Source organism: Ictidomys tridecemlineatus, chromosome 15, assembly GCF_052094955.1.
Source record: "Ictidomys tridecemlineatus isolate mIctTri1 chromosome 15, mIctTri1.hap1, whole genome shotgun sequence".
Lineage (NCBI taxonomy): Eukaryota > Metazoa > Chordata > Mammalia > Rodentia > Sciuridae > Ictidomys > Ictidomys tridecemlineatus.
The window spans coordinates 50,617,726-50,635,981 of record NC_135491.1 but is presented as its reverse complement, the minus strand read 5'-3'; the positions used below and the strand labels follow the sequence as shown (position 1 = coordinate 50,635,981).

The 18,256-nt window shown below is 40.3% G+C and overlaps 1 protein-coding gene across 1 annotated transcript in view; it reads right to left on the bottom strand.

Moving 5' to 3' along the window:
- Window positions 1-3,100: 3,100 nt before the first annotated feature.
- Terf2ip (TERF2 interacting protein) overlaps window positions 3,101-18,256 on the bottom strand; it is a 33,920-nt gene continuing 18,764 nt past the window's right edge. Inside the window, exon 4 of the mRNA XM_078032689.1 lies at window positions 3,101-3,717. The gene's annotated coding sequence lies outside the window, so the exon portion shown is untranslated. The remainder of the gene's footprint in view (window positions 3,718-18,256) is intronic.

Here is an 18,256-nt window from a genome sequence, read left to right as displayed (position 1 = left end):
AACATCTGGCAGAGTGCAGAAGATGCAGAAGATGGCCTCGTGTGGTGGTGCACGCCTGTAATCCCAGCAGTTTGGGAGGCTGAGACAGGAGGATTGTGAGTTCAAAGCCAGCCTCAGCAAAAGCGAGGTGCTAAGCAACTGAGACCCTGTCTCTAAATAAAATACAAAACAGGGCTGGTGATGTGGCTCAGTGGTCAAGTACCCCTGAGTACTCCCCAAAAAAGTGCAGAAGATGAACCCCAGGTCGCAAGGCAAACATCCAACAGTAGCAAATTTAGAAGCAGTATTGTTTCCTTTGTCCTCTGCTCTGAGAAGACCCACTCTCTGGAGAGCGCTCTTTGCTTGAACCTTACTTTACTTTCACTTGCAATGAAGTTCTCTTGCATGATTTTGGTGTCTGACTTTACCAGTACCACACACACACACATACACACAAAAATCTTAAATTAAAAAATATCCAATACCTTTCTTACAAGGATGCTTGCAGCTCCTTCTCATCAATCCAAATTTTTATTTTTTTTTCTATATTAGGGATTGAACCCAGGGGTGCTTAACCACTGAGCTACACCCCCAGCCCTTTTTATGTTCTATTTTGAGACAGGGTCTCTCTAAGTTGCTTAGGGCCTCACTGAGTTGCTGAGGCTGGCATTGAACTTGTGATCCTCCTACCTCAGCCTCCAGAGTCGCTGGGATTATGGGTGTGTGCCACCATACCCAGCCTCAGTTTCTTTTAAGGGCTGACATGTAGAAATTGTGGTAATTTGAGACTTTTCTTCTTTTTTGATGTTAGCATGTGTAAAATTTGTGTTGAGTTTTAATTTTTTTTTTTTTTTGGTACTAAGGATTGAGCTCCTGCAGTCTGAAAACTGACCCCATGCCTCTTGCCACACATCATATGTGTGTGTGTATATAACCATATGTATGTATACATATACAGTAAAAATTATTTAAAAAATAAAAAAACTAGGGGCTGCGGTTATGGCTCAAGTGGTAGAGCGCTCACCTAGCACATGTGAGGCACTGGGTTCAATCCTCAGGACCACATTAAAAAATAATAATAATAAAATGAAGATGTTGTATCCACCTAAAACTAAAAAATAAATATAAAAATAAATAAATAAATAAATAAATAAAAACCCTAGCTGGGCATGGTGGTGCATTCCTATAATCGGGAAACTGAAGCAAGAGGATATCAGGTTCAAGGCCAGCCTCAACAATTTAGCATGACCCTGTATCAAAATAAAAATAAAAAGGACTGGGAATGTTGCTCAGTGGTAAAGGAGACCCAATCTTCAAGCTCCAGGATCAAATAGAAGAACGAAAGAAAACCAGTCTTGAATGCTTAGGGAATGCAAGATAGGATTTTAAAAGGTAGGCTCCAAAAAGAAATCAAAAGAGCACAAACAGGAATGTGATTAAGAGGGGTACCTGATTATTTTTAAGTCAGTGTCCCCATTGTTTATCATTAGGACTGAGAAAGTAGCTGGATGGGAGCCCTAACCCAGTGTGTGAGGCTCTGGGTTTAGTTCCCAGTACCAGAAGAAGAGAAAAGTAAATTGAGTCCCAAAGTATTCATCAGTCGGCTATGAGTGTTCATCTCTTTGTCACTTGAAAAGACCCTGGTCTAGAATTTTACATGGCTTCCAAAGGTAAGTGTCTTTGGAGAACTCAATGTGTTTGTGATAAAACAGAGACAAAGGAAAAGAGAAAGTCAAATGAAAGAGAGGAAAGACAGCTAAGAAATCTCAGAGAGCCAACATCTATATTTCTGAACACTTTCCAAAAATAAAATAATGAAGTTGAAAAAGTATCTATGAGTAGGAGAAAACAATTCTGTCACTATTAAGGTTTATTAAGGTTTGTTGAGGCTTCTTGTTTGTTTTGAGACAGTTTCACTGTGTTGCTCCAGCTGGTCTCCAACTCATGAACTTGAGTGATCCTCCTGTCTCATCCCCCCCAATAGCTGACACTACACCACGCCTGGCTGGGTTTTTTTCTTATGTTGGGGACAGTCCCAGGGACCTTATGCATGGATTTTTATGGATTTTTGTGTGTTTTTGAAAGGGTAAAGTTTCTAAGCTGGAAAGCTTGAATGTAAAAGATTAGGTATTATTAAGTTTCTCTGTTACACCCAGAACCTGAAATTCCTGAGATAGTTAAAACAACGCCCTACTGGCCAATTTAGCCTACAGGGCCCGAACCAATCAGTTTGAATGTGTAACCCGCTTAGGAATGACCAATCACCCCCGCCAGACCTGTTCCTGCCAATGAATGTGCCAATCACGTCTCAGAGTTGTTGTTCGATTTTCCCGCGCCTCATGATGATTTGTTCTGATGTATGCAAAGCCCACCGCCCTCTCCAGAAAGTGTACTTAAGCTCTGCTTGACCTTTGCTCTGGGCTCCAGGCTGCTCTCCCTTCTTGAGTGAGCACAGGGCCCCAGCACGCTGGAATGGATCCCCAATAAATCCCCTTTTGCCAATTGCATGGAGCCAGTCTCTTGTGTGGTCTCTTTCTCCGACGCTCCGCCGGACCCTTACATTTTATTCATACTGGAGATTGAACTCAGTGTCTAACACATGCTAAACAAGTGCTCTAGACTGAACTATGACCCCAGTTCTGTGCATGAAACCTGCTCCTTTCACCCCAACCTATCTGTGGTTCCAACAATTTGATGATTTTTTTTTTTTGTACCAGAGATTGAACCCAGGACTGCCTAACCACTGAGCCACACGCCACATCCCCAACCCTTTTTATTTATGTATTTATTTGGATACTGTGGATTGAACTCAGGGGCACTCGATCACTGGGCCACATCCCCAGCCCTATTTTTGCATTTTATTTAGAGAAGGGTCTCACTGAGTTGCTTAGTGCCTTGTCATTACTGAGGCTGGCTTTGAATTTGTGATACAAGCCTCTGGGATTGTCATCACACTGGGCCAAGAAATAATAATTTTTGTGAGGCAATCTTACAGGCTTTCTGAAAATAGTAAATAATAAAAAGTAAGTAAGATAATGTTACCGCTGTTGACCGGTGACGAGTTCTTGCTCCCCGATGTTGAAGAATAACACCAAAGAAGCACGCCGAGGCAAGGCCGGAGTAGAGATTAGAAATTTATTAAAGGACAGAAGAAAAGACTTCTCCCGGAGGAAGAAGGGGACCCAGAAGGTGGAATCCGTGGAAGTGCAGTTGTTTCCCCTTTTTATAGTTTTGGTGATGGAATGTAGGTTGGAAGGCCCGAGCGGTGGTACACAGGTGGGCCTAATTATCACCTTTGGGATGGGATTATCACTTCTCTGGGATGGGCTATTTCCAAATCTGTTGGGGCTGTTGGTTAACACTTCTTTGAGGTGGACTTTGGCCTAGGGCCTTTTCAGGACTTCATTAACATTCCATGAGTTGTCCTGTATTTTCCCTGAGTCATTCCCAGCATGGCCTCCATTTTAGATTTCACTCGATTTTAGACCCAATTTACCTAACTACACTAACTACCTAACTTTAAATCTGGCTTCATTCCCCCCTCTAATTTGGGAACTCCTTACTGCTGTAAGGAAAGGGGGCGAAGAAAATCTTTCTGGCTTCTTCAGGCTGACAAAAGGGCGATGTCGGGGCAAGCAGTTTGGAGTCCCCTTTAAAAATATCGGGTCTATGAGTGGTCCATGCTAAAAGTCCAATTGAGAAGTAATAGGCTGGAGGGCCATTCAAGTGATGGGTGGTCTATAAGAGAAACAAGAATTCATTAGTAGGTTGGAGCCATATTGATGCAGCAATAAATGCCATAGCACAGGAATATGCCAATGAGTATGGTGGCAAAGACAAAGACTAACAATGTTTTCCACCAGGAAGTACCAAGAACCAGAAGCCAAGATATTGTTTCCATGACAAAGTTGCTGAGGACATGACTTCTATCTGAGCATGTAAATCTTTAAGGATATTTGTCACATTGCCAGAAATGTCAGCGATGTAAACACAACATTTAACTTTTAGGGTTACAGTTGTCCGTCCCTTAAGATATAGTTTAATAATTTAATATCATCTGATCTTGCAAAATCCTTTTACTAGTATGACTTCTGTGTCTAAGAGAAATCTAATTCTGTTACTTAGGGCTGGATAACCATACTAGCAAACACCAAGCCTACCTGTGTAGGTTAGGAATATCTGTGAGCCTTAAACTAAAAACTACTCTGGCAGTTCCTTTTGATAGTTACCAGGCATTCCTACCTAAGAATCTCTTTTGCAGCCTTCAGTTTGCTTATTGTTGGAGGTTACATTTAACTATTATTATCATTTAAAATGTCCAGGAATAGCTATGTTTTGGCTTTGACTGTCTTTGCTAAGTGTTTAAGATGAAGCAAGTCAAACTGACTTTGTTCCCATCTATTGTTAAGAGTCAGCTGAGTCTCTGGGAGTCCTTGGGAACTTCACAGCAGCTTCTCAGTTCTGCTAGTGCCATTTGCGCTAGGATGGGTCCAGGCCTTGCTTGACCATGTGGCTTCCCTCGGGAGCATCAGGGATGTCTCCCTTTTCTGATGACCCTCCTCTTCACAGCAAATGCACTGATTGGCTTTCTGTCCTCCACTGGTCTCATTAATCTCCCTGATCAGGAGGTTATGTGGCCTAGAGTTGCAGAGCCCTTTGGAGAAGACCCTATCCCTGATTCAGACTGACTCAGAGGGCAAGAGCCAAATATTGGTTTTCTTGGCCCCTTTAATTTAACTTTAATTTTAAAACTTAATCTTAAACATCTAGCAAATAAACTTCAACAGCCTTATATTAAGAGTACTGGGCTTTAATGTCTATCTCTCTATCCTGTAGGTGATAACTCCTTATCTTAAGTTAACCCAGGTTGTGAGTTCTTAAAGCAGTACCTCTTTAAAACATTAACAGGCAATCCTTAGACCATCTAAAAGCAAACTACAAAACAAAACTAACTAGGATAAAAACATTTAGTTTATGTAATAGCTACCTTGAATTCTGGCAGAGTTATACATTATAATTCCCTGTTTGAAATCCTGGCAATCATGACAAAAACCAACTTTTGGACACAACCTTAAATTCACTGAAATCTGGCCTACTTCTTTCATAGTCACTTTCACATACAGTGAGATGGGACATAGAGCCTTATCTCAAGGTGGGGCTCTTCATGCAGTCTCTCTTGGCAGATACAGACATACTTGACAGAAACAGTCTTAAATACTATAGTTCTGAAGCTGATCTTTGCTTTTTGGACATCATTTTACAAAGCCTACATAAATTGTTGTGAACGTGAGCAAACACAACATAATATCACATCTAAAACATGAATTAAAGAAAGGCTGAAAGCTTTTAACCTTTTGTAGAAAAGTAGCAAAGTACTTTGGTGTTTTGCAATAAAACCTTTACATAGATTAGGCTCTCATTAAGCTCTCATTAACTTAAAAATACATTTAAATTGTATCTCTGTAAAAAGTAACATGGAACTTTACATAACTTATTGATAACAAGTCCAGTTATAGAACACAAATGATAAACTTTCAACATGTTTTTCTTTTAAGCCTAAAATTACCATACAATTTGAGAATACCTGCTTGATATAATGCTCTTTCTAAAGCTTCTACCTTACAGACTTGTATATCTGGAAGATATGAACACATTAATGGCACCAATTACATTGATGTTTTTATATTAATCAAGTTTAGCTTTTAAAGGAATAACATAGCACAATTCTCTAAAACAACAGCACTTGTTTAACCAGCTGTTTAATTTCTTTAAGATTACTTTGCTCAAAAACTTAATAACCAACTTGCACAGACCTTCTTTATCACTTACTTAAACCAGAAACACATTTTCTCTCTATTAAATCCATATCTAGAACCTTCTAGTTTCTCTTTCATCTGTTAACCTCCTTCTGTTCACATCTTGAAACAATATTTGTAAACCTTTGAATCTGAGCAGATTATTTCATAGACAATAAATTTATTAGGGCCTTTTTTGAACACCTAGAATAACTTATAAGCTTAAGATCTCCTTTTTTAATTTGTTTACCAGATTTAAATTGAGCCATTTGAATCACATGAATCAAAGATATTTGGATCCATTTTTAATTTTTCATGAGCGCTCCTCATCTGTCAATTGTCATATCACTGCATGATATATGGACATACACACAGACATACCGACATACAACACTAACACAAGTGTAACACATAACACAAAAGGCCTTGCAGATTTCTCAGGTGAAATCTCATTGCAATGTTTAAAAAAAAAAAACTCCAGTTGATCAAAAATAGAACTTATCAGAAAAACATTAACTTGTCTGTAGGAACAAAATCATGAGCTCAAAAAAAATATAGAATCTAAGAAAAGGCAAAAGTCCTAAAAAACTTGACCAGCAGTAGTTAGTAAATGCCATACAATTTACTCTTTGGTTTAATCCAGTTTGAGTTCCCATAAAAAGACACTTTTACTCTTTTTTTTCCTTGGGCCTGAGCTCCAGGCTGCTTCTGTTTGCATATCAGCGTAAGCCCTGGCTGAGGTCTAGAAGGACCTGGAAAACCAGAATTCTGACCAGAAATTTCATGCCTAAGGCATTTTAACCATAAGTCACAATTTTCAGGTTTGGAAGTAGAAATAAGATACAATTTACAAAATTTCATCTTTATATCTTCCTACACTAGAAAAACTTGCTCACACAAAACTGAAAATAGGATCTTTCTTGATAATATAAAAGCCACCATCAGAAGAAGTTCCTTCAGGATCATTAAGCTACTTTCTTTGTTCTGAAGTTTCTAAAGTTACATTAAATCACCTGGAAAAAATCCACACGCTACCATGTATATCTAAAATTAAGCTTTGAAAATTTCCAAGACTATTGCTAATTAATGTCATTTTAGTAAGCCAGACCAATGTTTTAATTCAACACTTTTCCTAAATCCTACACACTGAGAGAAACAGATACCAAATCATAATTTACTATCCTTGCCCAAATCAATGCACTGTATACCTAGTGAAATCTCCTTAGGCTACCCAGTTCAAAATTGATGAAAAAATAAAACAATGATTGGGAGTTACTTGCCAACTTGGAAGTAGAGTTCTTTTAATTTTCTATCCTAAGTATTTAAGTTCTCTGGCATGAATTATCTGAATCACAAACTTAACAATTACCTAACCCTAACTTTTAACTGCAAGATTATGCAATGCTTCAAACTCATTTAGATACCAGATTGTTACAAAAAAGCACATTTAGCCAAAATCATCCAAGAAACAATCTATAACCTTTAAAACAGACCAGATAAGAAAATATCTCTCCAGGTTTTGAACCTTCATTTAATTATGACTCCTATCAGTGGCACCTTAGATTTCCCATGAGTGGACCAGATGTTCTCACATAGGGGCAACTATAGGTGTAAAATCAAGGGTCTCCGTGTGACTGACTTTACTGCATTTAGGTGGAGTAATCCTTACAGTGCTGGGAAATTATGAGGAAATTTCCCCAAAGCGAAAATGGCTTTGGCAGCTGCTGGGATTCCTCAGTTTCCCTTTCACTTGCAGGATTAGCTCCTTTGGATAGATCCAATCCCAGGCAATGTGGCTTATCTCCTAACCTTCCAGTAGAGTCAGTTTTTATCTGCCTTAGGTCTTGAAGGGGGAGGGGGTATGTACTTTGATCAGCCCAAATTTTTCTCTGATTCTTTTTCCTCAGTGAGTCCAAGATTTTTTTCTCTCCATGGCAGATATCATAGCTAAGTCTACTTTACACTGTTGGCATAATTTAGGATTTTCCCTTAGAGCAAAAAAATCTGAACATACAGCACCTCACACCATTTCCTTTTTTGTAAATTTTATCAAACTGTAAAAAGATATTTTCCTCTGGTGGCCAGGTTTCTCCATCAGAGAATTTGTATTGAGGCCAGGCCAAGAAAATGAGGCGCTTGTTCTTGAGCATCTGAGGTTCAAATTTATCCCAATTTTTCAATACGCAGGCTAGTGGTGCACCTAGCGTATTGGAGAGAGAAGCTCCTGTCTGTGTGAGGAAAACAGGACTCAGGCGCCCATGCTGCGCCGGAGAAAACTGTTCTCCTTAGGGACGTCTCCCTAACCTTGAGCTTCCTAAAAGGTCCAGAAAACCCGTCTCTCACCTGGCTTTGCCAAGGGGTTTCTGGTCCCCTTTAGCAAAGTGCTAGGGTCTCAGTTTGCCCTGTGCCAAAGACCCTGGGAGGATTCAGACTTAAGGGCCTTACTGCTTTCCTCCCGACCACTAAAAACCCATTGAATCGTGTGCTCTTTGTCGCCTTCGCCTTTGCTCTGTAGACTAGCAGATTACTAGAGTTGATTCTAAAAAATGCTTCTCTTAGCAGCTTAAGGAACACAGCTCATTTTAAACATTGGGTGGTAAAACAGACTATTGAAAGTTACCTATGCACCTTAGGGAACCTGGGCAGATCTTACTAATTATCCCATGCCTTTTTCTCAGTCCTACAACCTGAATTGCTAATGTTTCTGACCCGCAGAGGAAGGGAAGCATCCAGGAGGAATGGATGCGGGGTTGGGAGTGTTGCATGGCCCATACGGAGGCAAATGTAATTGGAGCTTTCCCTCAGTGCCATTCATCTACCGATCACCCTAGATACCCCTGAGGGCTGTCGGGAGAGGGCTCAAGAGAAAGGAACCTTTGGAAACGTCTGAGAGTAGCCCAGACCGGGATTCCGCAGTTGTTCCAAACTCCTTCCTCCACCTCCACGCATCCGAGGCAGATCGGGATTCGGGACACTGTGTACTCACGCCAATTGCTCTCCAGGCCCAGACAGAAAAGTTGGAAACGGCTTTGGCAGAACCCAACATGCCTGCTCTGTACCGAACAGGTGATTGAGAGCTGCTTAGGCCGAGAAACCTCTCACCCGAGTCTTGTAGAGTGGCGGCTGCACTAGTTGCGTTTAAGTAGCCGACGGGTGCCCACTTTACCCTCCAGAAAGAAAGAGAAAGACGCACCTCAAACAGACATAGGGTGCGTAGAGAGGTGCTTACCTCGGTGCAGAATATCTCGGTATGGGACCTCCAATATGTTACCGCTGTTGACCGGTGACGAGTTCTTGCTCCCCGATGTTGAAGAATAACACCAAAGAAGCACGCCGAGGCAAGGCCGGAGTAGAGATTAGAAATTTATTAAAGGACAGAAGAAAAGACTTCTCCCGGAGGAAGAAGGGGACCCAGAAGGTGGAATCCGTGGAAGTGCAGTTGTTTCCCCTTTTTATAGTTTTGGTGATGGAATGTAGGTTGGAAGGCCCGAGCGGTGGTACACAGGTGGGCCTAATTATCACCTTTTGGGATGGGATTATCACTTCTCTGGGATGGGCTATTTCCAAATCTGTTGGGGCTGTTGGTTAACACTTCTTTGAGGTGGACTTTGGCCTAGGGCCTTTTCAGGACTTCATTAACATTCCATGAGTTGTCCTGTATTTTCCCTGAGTCATTCCCAGCATGGCCTCCATTTTAGATTTCACTCGATTTTAGACCCAATTTACCTAACTACACTAACTACCTAACTTTAAATCTGGCTTCAATAAGACAACCCATGTTCTCTGGAGTTTCCAATCTAGCGTGTTTGTAGAGCAGGAGAGGGAAAGACAGAATGTTGTCATCAATGTAAATTGTTTGGGCCTGATGTGTGGGCACTAGCCACAATCCTAGCAACTTGAGAGGCTGATCAGGAGGATCACAAATTTGAGGACAGCTTCAGCAGTTTAGCAAGATCCTGTCTCAAAATAAAAAGTGCTGGGGATGTGACTCAGTGGTAGAGTGGCCCTGGGTTCAATACTTAGGACCACAAATAAATAAATAATTTGATAATTTAGAGCATGACATGTTATGGGAATAGGAAATAAAAATAATTCAGGTTAGTTGGGTAGAGAAAGTGAGTTTTGAGCAGAGACTGGGAGGGGAGGGAGTGAGCAACAGATATGGTGGGAGGAAAAAAGACAAGAACCTGGTAGAAATACCTTGTGGAAGGTGCCCTGGGATGTTCAAGTAAAGCAAGGAGGCCAGTATCACTGGAGAGTGCTAAATTAGTGGGCAATAATGGAAGAACTATGTCAGGAAAGTGAGGGAGATTACAGATTGAGTAAGAGTTAAAGCTTTAAAGATAAACATTTTGAGCTGGGCATGGCAACCCATGCCTGTAATCCCAGCTATTGAGGGAGAAAGTTAGGGTCTACTTGGGCAACATAGTGAGACATTGTCTTGCCAAGCATCTATAATCCCTGCTGCACAGGGGGCTGAAGCAGAAGACTCATAAGTTCAAAGCCAGCCTCAGCAATTTAATGAAGCCCTAAACAACTTATCAAGACCTTGTCTCAAAACAAAAGATAAAAAGGGCTGGGGATGTAGCCCAATGGGTTCAATCTATGAAACCAAAAATAAATAAATAAATAAAATTAGAAAAAATCTTATAGAATAAGAATATAAAAAAGAGAAGATGTTTGTGTGTTCTCAGCTAAGTGTTATTACAAAGGGTCAAAAATTTTAAAAAAGTTTGCAAGTTAAGAATATTCTAATAAGTTAGGGTTAATTTATCAATGAAGAAAGAATTTTTTGTAAATGCAGTGTAGCCTAAGAGTACAGTGTTGGTCTTCAATAGTGCACAATCATGGCCTGGGCCTTCAGACTCCAGTCACCACTCACTCACTGACTTACCCAGAGCAACTTACAGTCCTGCAAGCTGCATTCATGTTTGGCATACTTATTTGGTTTTTATGCTATATTTTGTTTTACTGTACCTTTTCCATGTTTAGATAAATTTATACATAATTACCATTGTGTTACAACTGCCTTTAGTATTCAGTACAATAACATGCTACACAGGTTTGTTGCTCAGTAAAAGGATATGTCATAGACTAGGTATGTGATAGGCTATACATCTAAGTTTGTGTGAGTGCACTCTATGGTGTTATGGTAATGTGAGGTGTTCCCCAAAGACTCAAGTATGAGACAATGCAAGAAGGTTCAGAGGAGAAATGATTGGGTTATGAGTGCCTTAATCTAATTGGTGGATTAATCCTTTGATGGGATTAAGTGAGTGGTGACTGAAGGCAGTAGGATGTGGCTGGAGGAGGTGGGTCACTGGGGGCATGCCTTTGGGTATATGTTTTGTATCTGGCAAGTGGAGTTTCTCTGCTTCTCTCTGATACACTCTTTTGCCATGATATTCTGCCTTACCTTAAGCTTCAAGGAATGGAGCCAGCTGTCTATGGACTGAGACTTCTGAACCATGAGTCCTTGAATAAACTTTTCCTTCCCTAAAATTGTTCTCGTCAGGTCTTTTAGTCCCAGCATCGAAAAAGCTGACTAAAACAGGTGTTCTTATGACAAAATCACCTAATGGTGTTTTTCTCAGAAGATATCCCTTTCACGAAGTGACACATGATTGATTATAATATAGTGATGGAGTTGTATTCTCCTACAGAGAGAATTCCTCGTTTTAAGGGTAAATTCTTTGAGACAATAAATATTTTAAGCTATGTAGATCATAGCCAAACTACTGTAGCTTGAAATAGCCATAGACTATGAAAACAGTCATGAATGCCTATGACTGTTTTTAAAAAGCTTCATTTTTAAAAGCAGGCAACTGGTTGGGTACAGCCCATAATTTGTCAATCCCTGCTTCCATTTGTGATTGTAATATTGTGAATTACTATGAGGCTGGGCCTTGATTTTATTTGAGTGAGTTGTCAATGATGCTAACACCTAATACTGTTCTGAAGTCTTTCTTTGATCTGATTTTTTTTTTTTTTGTATCAGGGATTAAACCCAGGGGCAATTAACCACTGAGCCACATCCCCAGACTTTTAATATTTTACTTAAAGACACGGTCTCGCTGAGTTGCCTTGGGCCTCACTAAATTGCTGAGGTTGACTTTGAACTCATGACCCTCCTGCCTCAACCTTGGAAATTACAGGCATGCACCACCACACCGGGCTAGTCTGATTGTCATCAGTATTCTCTAACACTTTTCTCTCTGCTTATACTTTTATCATGTTTCCCAGATGAAAAGGATGATGTTAACAACAACGGATCAAAGAAAAGTGTAAAAACAAAACACCGAAATCAATTTACTCAGGAAGATGTACAAGAACTTTACAAAATATTTATGTGGACTCCTTATCCTGATTTTATAATAAGAGAAGAAGTGGCCATAAAACTCCATTGTCCAGTGCATGTAATTAATGTAAGTTCAAGACCTCAAATGCATATTTCCTAGAAAGTTAAACACAATAGAATGTTAAATTCAATAAGTCTAGATAGAGGCAGGAGCTAGGGGTTGAATAGAAATAGAGTTCAGAAATAGGAGTGATCAGGCTGGGGTTGTGGCTCAGCGTAGAGCATGGTGTTCGATCCTCAGCACCACATAAAAATAAATAAATAAATAAATATATTGTATCCAACTACAACTAAAGAAAAAAATAAATATGAGTGATAAAAAAATACATATACACTACGTGGAAAATGTAAATAATTGTGAAGTAATATAGTAGTATTTCATCACATATGAAAAAATAGTCATATTTTGATATGGGTATGAAAATACAATGGATATGTATTGTGAAAACTAGATTGAGCGCAGTTGATGCTGCAATAATACTACTTTAGTGGTAGTGATGGTGGTTTGGCCAGCATGCTGGCATTGCAGGTTTATACGATTGAGATACTGAGTACATTTTAAAGGTAGAGCTGAAATAGCTGACTGCCATATTGGACATAGTGGTAAAAGATAAGGTAGAGTCAAAGACGACTTCAGTGTTTTGACTTGAGTCCATTGGACATGAGCGTTGCCTTTTACTAAGGAGGGGAACTAAAGAAAAGCAGGTATGTGTGTGTCAGAAAAATCACCATTACACTTTGGACACATGATGTTTTATGTGCTAGATAAATATTCCAGTGGAACTCTAAAGTTTTCAGCTATATATGTAAGTCCGAAGTTCAGGGGAGGGTACTTAACTGGAGAAATAAATTCGAGAATTGGCTATGTATTGATAGTACTTGTGGTACCTGCCATATGCCCTCACAGAGTGGTAAGTACTTTCTAGCTATTTGCTGTATGAGCCAACATTTTTTAGAAATTTTTCTTATTATCTAATCAGTTTAGAAAATGTTATTAATTACTGTAAAAATTGACCATTCTGTTGTAGTTTATAAACAGATTTCTAAAGATATCCCTTGTTCTTCATTCTGGAATATTGCCTAGATCACTGAGTTTATTGGTTGCTTAAAAGTTGGAAGAAACTACCCATTAATATAAATTAGAAGGGGATTAAAGTTCAGGTTTGGAAGAAAAAAATATATAGAAAAATATTATGTAGATAACTTTGTTGCTAAAAACTATAAAAAAAAAATTTCTGGGCTGGGGTTGTGGCTCAGCGGTAGAGCACTCACTCACTTAGCACGTGTGAGGCATTGGGTTGGATCCTCAGCACCACATAAAAATAAATAAATAAAAGTATTGTGTTCAACTACAACTAAAAAAAATTTTAAAAATGCAAATGATCAATGATTTCTCAAAAGGAATTAGAAAAACATGATATGACTACAGAAGAAATCGAAACAGTGATCAAATATGTAAATACAGATTTTTAGTGTTATTTTTATATTTTAGAATTTATGACTACTGGATTTCTTAATGTCAATAGTGGGTTGTCGGGGTTTTTAGCGCCCCCCCCCCAGCAGTATCTCCTTTATTGAGGAAGTACACACAGCTTTATACTGCACAGGAGCCAATCAGAATAAAGGTCAGGGGGTGGAGCAAGTTCACATGCACTCCTATCCCATAGTCCCTAAGGGAAGGCAGGAGCTGTCCACGAGGGCTTAAGAGTCCTGGACCTATCCTGGAGGTAGTCTGCCTCCTCTGTCACCACTCACAGCACCACCTCCTGGCTGATCGCCAGAAGCCATCCCAGCCACAAGTGGGGCCCCAAGACCGGGAAGCAGGCAGCCATGCCCTACAGTGGTTTTTTTTTTTTTTTTTAATTTTTAGTTATAGATGGACACAATACACAATATCTTTATTTATTTATTTTCATGTGATGCTGAGGATCAAACCCAGGGCCTCACTCGTGCATGGCAAGTGCTCCACCATTGAGCTACAACCCCAGCCCTCAGAGTAGCTTTTAATCATTTTCCATGGCTGTCAAAGGGCAGTCTCATAAGAGTGAATTCATGGAGACTAGCAGTTAAATTGTACTGGATTGGATGGGGTTGCATGTGCTTTTAGAAGGTACCCCAAGATGTGATCAGGAAGCAAGCCTGAGGGGCATGGAAGGGTGCAGGAGGCCTAATGATAGAAGAAGGGAACGCTTGTTTATTGGTTGGATTCTTGAAATCTGTACCCCCCACCATCCCCCGGCTCTGAAATTTCTGAGAAATTAGTGACTCTTGTATCTCAGCTTTCTCTAAAATATGTTTAATTCTCTGTTGTGGCGTGGTTGAGAGGAGAAAATAAGAGTGCGTCTGCAGGTGCCTGATTCATTGTGAAATTTTATTTTATTTTATTATTATTATTTTTTTCAGAGTAGAAATTAGAAGTTTATTAAAGGACAGCAGAAAAGACTTCTCCCGGAGGAAGAAGGGGACCCAAGAGGTGGAATCCCATGAAATTTTATTAAAAATAAAAATAAAAAATAAAAGATCTTTGTAGCTTCACTGCAATGATTAGCCCGAAGCAATTCTGAATTTGGTGGCCCAAGAGTTGGAAATATAAAACCAGAGGTTAATGGAGGTAGTTTATCCAACTGACTATCCTATTGTCTCAACTGTAAATCATTCTTTTATAGTCTGGGTACAAGAAAAGCATTCTATTCATCTCTCCCTTCCTCAAAACCCTGAAAATTTGGAAAGCATTTTACTATCCTCTTTAGGGAGCAGAAAAATCAGGATTAGATAAGCTGAATGAAGTGATTAAAGTCATACAGTAAATATGTGGCAATGATTCAAATAATTCCTTACTTGTGGCCCTTGAACCTTATGCATGTAAGAATTATAAGCATATGAGAAACAGAAGTGTGGAGTACTTTCTGACAAAAGTACATCATTATTTCACTCAGGTTGGGCAGGGTTTGGGGACAAAAGCATGCACAAGTGGGACAGTTGGAAGGCTCCTCTGAAGAGTGTACAGACTGGGTCAATTTCTGAACAAGAGAGAGAAGACTTCAAAAAGGGTAACAAAGAGTTTATGAAGAGACTCTGGATGGCCTTGGTTTGCATGTAAACTTTAGGGTCACTTCTCCGGTGCAGGTGCAGGTTGTTTTGATTCCATAAATGCTCAATGCATGACCTGTGTAATCACACATGTAGCCTCAGGAAAGACATCTTACTCAAAAGTCAGAATGCAAGTCAAATTCTCCTACATTGAGGAAATACATTGAAGAATATAATCAGATAAGTAGATTTGATTAAAACTACATTGTCTTCTCCTTTTAGAACTGGTTTCAGAATAATAGAACTTGACTTCCACCTGAAGACAGGCAAAGAATATTTGCTATGTGGAAACAACAAAATCACCAAATCCAAACCCATCAACTTTTAAGCAACCAGGCTGTGGCTCCCAGCTATACCACCGAGAGTTTCTTTTATGCCCAGACAGCTCAGACAGGCAACGCTGGTGGCTCAACTTTGGATAAACAAGAGGTTCCCACTCAAAAAATGTGCTCAGATTGTTCCTCTCTGTGAACACAAGGACTTCCCATCCAAAGTTGTGCTCTAGTTGCTCTTCTTAGGAGACACAAGAGAGTCCCCATTAAGTAGGCTCCAGTTGCTGCTCCCTTTTGGAACAAGGACTTCTCGGTCAACAACTATATTCCAGATGCTTTTCTCTGAAGACACAAGGGCTTCCTTGTCAACAGGTGGTGCCAACACCTCCATGGTGGCAGGCACTGGAAAGCAACCAGGCTGTACTTTGGAGTATGGAGATGACACAGAAACTGGGTCTTTTGACAGTTGTTTTCCAGGATGTAGCTGAGCAGTTGCCTACATTCTTCTGTGTCTTCTGTGCATGCTTTTGACAGGGATAGGACTGAGACCAAGGAAAGCCAGCATGCAAGTTCCTCCCTTTTTTTTCTTTCTACCTTTTTTTAATATTTATTTTTTAGTTGTAGTTGGATACAATATCTTTATTAATTTTTTTATAAGGTGTTGGGGATCAAACCCAGGACCTCACCTGTGCTAAATGAGCGCTCTACCACTAAGCCACAACCCCAGCCCCAAGTATCTCCCTTTTTCATAAAGCCGATATTGAGCATAATGAAGTGAGGCAGTAGGAAGAAGAGACCACTCTCATTATTCAATATCACAAGATCAGCAGCAGAAATGGCAGAAACCTACAAAATTATAATTATTACCTGCAACAGCATCAACAACCTGAGCTTCTGAAGAGCAGATGCGATTTCACCAACAGCTGCCAAGTGCCCTCCCCTCAGTTGCAGCTACAGGGTCAGTTTCCTCACACTCAAGGAAAGTCCTTGTTCTCTCAGCTGCAGCCAGATGGTTTGCAGCTCACTAATACCATCTCTGGGGCAATGTATGAAGCACAAGACTTTAGAGCAACCCAGAGCTCAAATGCAGCAGCTCTGAGATAAAGAGTCTACAAGATCTCACCTTAAGGACCAAGATCCAAGAAGTAGTGCCAAGTAGGTCAGCCTACAGTCACCCACATGGCAGGTCCAGGTCATGGCCAAGGCCTCTCCAGAAATATCCACATAAAAAATAAAATAGAAATTTTTAAAAATCTGCCTACAGGCATAGACAAATTTCTTAAGTCATATGATTTGTCCACATTGAATCAGGAAGATATACACAATTTAAAGAGACCAATATCAAGTGATGAAATAGAAGATGCCATCAGAAGCTTATCAACCAAGAAAATCCCAGGACTGGATGGATACACAGCCAAGTTCTACAAGACCTTTAAAGAAGAACTAATACCAATACTGTTCAATTTATTTCAGGAAATATAAAAAGAGGCAGCACTTCCAAACTCATTCTATGAGGCCAATAAAACCCTGATCCCAAAAACCAGCAAAGACACATGAAAAAATGTTGAGAGCCACAGCTGAAGGGGCCCCAGCAAACTTCCAGCGGCCAGCTGATGATTGGCTCACAGCGGCCCCAGCAAACTTCTAGCTGCCAACTAATTGGCTCCTCTTCGGTGATGCTCATTGGGTTGTTTCCCCGCCCTTTCAGACCACAGAGCTGCTCATTGGGGGACTTTTTTGGCTCCACCCACACAACCCAGCCAATTGGCCTCAAGAGCAGGAGGAGTGGGGGAGGTGGAGAGGCTTGTGGGAAGCCAGTGGTGGCAGTTGGGCTCTGAGGATTTTTCCTGAAGAGCTGTGTGGTGCTGTGTGTGTGTTCTAAAAATAAAGTTTGTTTCTTTTGACAAGTTACTCCTGAATTGTGCCCAGCCAGACTGCGGCATTTGGTGGCTCGCACGGGGAAGGACTGAGGGTAAGTGATAAGGTAAACTGCTCGACCCTGAGGACAGGGCGAGAGGATGGGTAGCCATTTTAAGATTCTTCTTTTGTTTTGCTTCACTTTTCTTTCAAGTTGCCTGTCCCTGGAGATGTGTAAAATGGAAGAAAAACCACTCACATCTGAGGAACAGATAGGGAGAAAGGACGGATGGACATTTCAGGAGAATAGAAAGGCTGATATAATGATTCTTTGTTGTTCTCTCTGTTTCAGTTTTGTTTGGCGTTATCTTGTTGGGTTGTATTATAGTTATAGTAGAAAAATTCAAGTAAAAGAGAAGGTCTCTCAAGCTAGTCAGAGAAAAAAATTCAAGTTAAAAAAAAAGGTCTTTCGAGCTAGTCAGACAGAGGAAAAAATTCAAGTAAAAGAGAAGGTCTCTCGAACTAGTCAGACAGGGGAAATAATTCAAGTATAAAAGAGGGTCTCTCGAGCTAGTCAGACAGAGGAAGAAAGTTTAGAGCAGAAAAAGCCATCAGGGGGAAAGTTACAACAGGAGACTGCTACTAACACCTTTCTATCACCAGAGGGCGTAAGTGTCCAACCAACAGCTCCACCTCTACAGGAGACTGCTACTAACACCTTTCTATCACCAGGGGGCGTAAGTGTCCAACCAACAATGCCACCTCCATATGCTGGGATCCTGAGACAGGATCTCAAATATTAACATGCCCTGTATTTGAGCAGGCAGGAGGGCAGTGAATTCACCATGCTTTAAATTTCAAAAAAGTGAAGCAGCTAAAAGAGGCTGTAACAACCTATACTCCTC